Below are 5,377 nucleotides of genomic sequence, written 5' to 3'. Positions count from 1 at the left end.
AATGATGGGTTGATGGGTGGGTTATAATAAATGAGGTGATGGGTGGGTTATAATGAATGGGGTGATGGGCGGGTTATAATGAATGGGGTGATGGGTGGGTAATAATTTATGGGGTATGGGTGGGTTATAATGAATGGGGTGATGGGTGGGTTATAATGAATGGGGTGATGGGTGGGTTATATTGAATGGGGTGATGGGTGTGTTATAATGAATGGGGTGATGGGTGGGTTATATTGAATGGGGTGATGGGTGTGTTATAATGAATGGGGTGATGGGTGTGTTATAATGAATGGGGTGATGGGTGGGTTATAATGAATGGGGTGATGGGTGGGTTATATTGAATGGGGTGATGGGTGTGTTATAATGAATGGGGTGATGGGTGTGTTATAATGAATGGGGTGATGGGTGGGTTATAATGAATGGGGTGTACTGGTTTCCATAATGTAAATATTTGCCTCATGTAAATGGAGTTGACCTCAGATGACTCTGTATACTGTATACTTAGGACAGAGTTAATAGGACAGACATGTGATCCACTACATTACAGTCAGGCGATTTCAATTTTAATGCATATTTTTCTGGAAAACCATAAAGTGGACAAACAACCTTATATAACTTGTTTTTCTCCTAAAATCTCGTCCTGTATTGGCCTTATGTATGGTTATTTATGCCTTATATTAAACCATCGGTGCACTTACCATAGATACAACGAGTGTGGCCCTTGGAGAGACAATTCCAGGTTGGTTTTACTGGGTGGTGAGAACCCACACTGCTATGTACTTGACACTTTAGAATGGGACTAAACTTGTAGTACCTTTGCTGGCCACTACACAGTGTAGGGAGCTGTGCTAGTTCCAGGTCACCATTTCTCCCTCAATCATCTGATGGAGGGGTGCTGATATGAAAGACCATAGTTGGTAACTGTCCTAACTTTGCTGGAATTGTCCTAATTTGTAACAGTCTTAGAATTCCTGGCCCGAAAAGGGGCACAGTACCAACCCTGCTCACAAGTGGGCGTTACAGAGTAGGTTGGGAGCAAGCGGTGAATAAGACTGTTATATTTACTCACCTCCCCTAGGCTCCTGCTTGTTATACTCTGGGATCGGAAGACACCCCAAGAGTATAATAGTGGTGTGTGAACAGCAAACTCCAAAAATTTTGAGTTCGACCAAAACAGACCAGGAGCCCCACTACTAGAAGAAAGCAGTCATGTTTTCCTAATCTCCTACAACCCCTTTATCCTGGCCCAGCTGTTGTTTAGGGAAGTTACTGATGACTCTCTAATGGTAGAATCTATTAGCTACGACGGTGTTCATACACATTTCACAACGCATTGATTTTCCACAGTTCCCGTAAAAAAGGAAAATGAAAATGGAACAAATAGAGGAAAGGTCAAAGAGATTACTGAACGAATAACTCTGAAATTTGTCTGTATATGCAGGGAGGGGAGCGGAGCGTGTAGTCAGGGCTTGTCCTAGTGCTTCAGATATAGATAGATAGATAGATAGATAGATAGATAGATAGATAGGAGATAGATAGATAGGAGATAGATAGATAGATAGATAGATAGATAGATAGATAGATAGGAGATAGATAGATAGGAGATAGATAGATAGATAGATAGATAGATAGATAGATAGATAGATAGATAGATAGGAGATAGATAGATAGATAGATAGATAGATAGATAGATAGGAGATAGATAGATGATAGGAGATAGATAGATAGATAGATAGATAGATAGATAGATAGATAGATAGATAGATAGGAGATAGATAGATAGATAGATAGATAGATAGATAGATAGATAGATAGGAGATATATAGATAGATAGATACATAGATAGATACATAGATAGATAGGAGATAGATAGATAGATAGATAGATAGATAGATAGGAGATAGATAGATAGATAGATAGATAGATAGATAGATAGATAAATAGGAGCTATATAGGTAGATAGATAGATAGATAGGAGATAGATAGATAGATAGATAGATAGGAGATAGATAGATAGATAGGAGATAGATAGATAGATAGATAGATAGATAGATAGATAGATAGATAGATAGATAGATAGATAAATAGGAGATAGATAGATAGGAGATAGATAGGAGATAGATAGGAGATAGATAGATAAATAGGAGATAGATAGATAGATAGATAGATAGATAGGAGATAGATAGATAGATAGATAGATAGATAGATAGATAGATAGATAGATAGATAGATAGATAGATATTGTAGATAGACAGTGTTTCAGTCACCGGTCACCTGCCATTTGTGTACAGGGCACCAGTGAGGCTGCCGCTATATCAGGGGGCTCTTTGTGTTATTTGGACGGTTACGTAGGTTTACTTATTATGTATTTGAACATCCCCTATAATCACTAATGTATCCATAGTCAGCGATCATAACAAGTTAATAACCCCTGTAGAGTCTCAGTCATTCCTTGATACCTAGAAAAGTGCAGGAAGTTCAGGCTTGTGTAACATTATAGTTAGTAGGCCACTACTCTGAAGGCTGGAGACCCCGGCGCTCTACCAAAGTCATACAACGAGTGGGGGGGTTCCCCAAGTCATAGGTGTAGGAGGATCGGCAGAAGGAAGCACAGCGGGAGAGCCAGGGGATCATAAAGGGGCTCTAAGAACTGTATAGATAGTAGCCTGGTCTGAGGTCTGTATAGACAGGGGTCTGGTCCGTGGACTTTATAAATGTCAGGGGTGACGATCTGTCCCATCTTCCAGCAGTTTGTGAGATTGCTTCTTTTTCCAGGAGACTCACAGATATTCTGGGAAAGGCGACAAGGATGTGAAACAAGCCCCATGACCTGACTCCTTAGAAATAGGAAGGGTCAGGGCTCGCAAGGACCTCACTGTGTGAAATTTGTCTACTCTGAGTAGGGGGACACATCTGTTATCCAGTCTCCTGAGCATGCTCACATGAGGCCAGAACTCCATCTACCTGTATAGTCGTGCGATCATTGGTAGATGCAGGTGGTTTTGGCCATATTCGGCTGCTGTAACACGGGCATGTACCCTATGTGGCACTATGTAAGCCTGCCCTGTAGTTCAGAGTTTTGAACTTAGTATAAATGGGGGGGGGGGGGGGGGTTCCAGTCAGGGGAGTGTATAGATAGTTGCCTGGTCTGAGGTTAGTATAAATGGGGGTCCTGTCTGGGGAGTGTATAGATAGTAGTCTGGGCTGAGGATAGTATAAATGGGGGTCCAGTCCGGGAAGTGTATAGATAGTAGTCTGTGGCCAGTAGCCGAATATGGCCAAAACCACCTGCATCTACCAATGATCACACGACTATACAGGTAGATGGGGTTATGGTCTCATATGAGCATGCTCAGGAGACTGGATAACAGATGTGTCCCCCTACTCAGAGTAGACAAAGTTCCCACAGTGAGGTCCTTGCTACTATCTATCTATACACTCCCCAGACAGGACCCCCATTTATACTATCCTCAGTCTAGGCTACTATCTATACACTCCTAAGACTGGACCCCCATTTATACTAACCTCAGACCAGGCTGCTATCTATACACTTTCCAGACTGGACCCCCATTTATACTAACCTCAGTCTAGGCTACTATCTATACACGCCTCAGACTGGACCCCCATTTATACTAACCTCAGACCAGACTTCTATCTATACACTCCCCAGACTGGACCCCATTTATACTGTCCTCAGTCTAGGCTACTATCTATACACTCCTCAGACTGGACCCCCATTTATACTATCCTCAGTCTAGGCTACTATCTATACACTCCTCAGACTGGACCCCAATTATACTATCCTCAGACCAGGCTACTATCTATACAATCCTCAGACTGGACCCCCATTTATACTAACCTCAGACCAGGCTACTATCTATACAATCCTCAGACTGGACCCCCATTTATACTAACCTTGGACCAGGCTACTATCTATACACTCTCCAGACTGGACCCCCCATTTATACTAACCTCAGACCAGGCCTCTATCTATATACTCCATATTTATACAGCCTGCAGACTAATAGAGAATGTCCCATGAACCCACAAAATAAGGGATGAGACAATGGGGGATGTAGTGATAGTATACATTTGGGACCAGCACTCTATTTATGTCTATGAGACTGATGGATATAGCAGAGTGCAGCACCATAAAAGTGAACAGAGCGGTGGAAATCTTTAAAAAGTGATTTTTTAATATGTGCATTTTCTTAAGAGAATTCTTCTAAAGATTTGTAGGGGTTTTCTAGGACTGACCTAGTGATGTCATATCCTTAGGCTAGGCCACCAATATCTGATGCGTGTGGGTTGGGTTGGTTCGGGTGAGCAACAGTTTCAGTGACATCACGTTCATTCATCATGTAGCCTGTTTAATCGAATAGAGTAGGGGGGTAACGTTAGACTCACAGCCCTGGTGCAAAAGCACAGCTTGGGCCCCCCTGCACGACTTCTCCTCACGACCATTAGCCATGTCCTATCCGTACATTTTAGCAGCATTTACATTCCCATTTCCTCCTCTATCTGAGCCCAGACCACCATGGAGACTTCCCATCACCTTTCAGTGCCCCCCACAGAGTAATGATTTCCCCTTCTTGCTGCCACTTCCTGCACAAAATCCTTCCTTGACTGTGTACTGCTGACCAACTGCTGTTTTTGCTACTATAGGGTTAAATGTCTCCTTTCTGACAGTGGAAGGCTGTGTATCATAAATTTTCTCATTGCAGTGCACCAGAGGGCAAGGGGAATACATTTACAACTCGCAGATTCTTCGCCATCAAAGGGAGTAAGAAGGGAGATCTGAGAAGCTTCATCAGCCCTAGTGTGAAGGTGAATTGAGCGGCCCCCCTGGGCTGCATCACAACTGTGACCCCTATATTTATACTCTTGGGATGAGCTGCAATACCAAGCACAGCCCCTACACAATTTACACTGGTACTGAGTGAAGGGACTGCAGCGTTTACCCAAATGCTTGGGCCCCTTCAGGCAGCTGTGGGGGTCCCAGGTGTCAGACATCAGATATATGTGTTCTGGAAAACCCCTTTAACAAATCCATTTACCAGGTCTTCTGTATTTCTTGGACTGTGTAACATAATCCTCTTCCAAGTATCTGGATGACAGCCGCCAGGCGTGGATGACAGTAAATGGAAGCAGCTGCCTCATGATGTCTATCACTCTGTAACGTGACCTGCATTGATGGGGTTATATAGAAATCAATGCAGGACATATCTGACAACCGCACCATAGCACGGGGACAGGTGAGCACCCTGCAGTGTCTGCAGAGCGTTGCTCATTTTCTGTTTGTCCTGGTATATTTCCAGTAAACCCTCCATACCCGAGCTTCCTTGCCCAAAGTATGCCCTTGACTTAGTGCCAATAT

This window comes from Leptodactylus fuscus, chromosome 2 (genome assembly GCF_031893055.1).
Source record: "Leptodactylus fuscus isolate aLepFus1 chromosome 2, aLepFus1.hap2, whole genome shotgun sequence".
NCBI lineage: Eukaryota > Metazoa > Chordata > Amphibia > Anura > Leptodactylidae > Leptodactylus > Leptodactylus fuscus.
The sequence above is the reverse complement of the archived record's forward strand: the minus strand, read 5'-3'. Positions refer to the sequence as shown.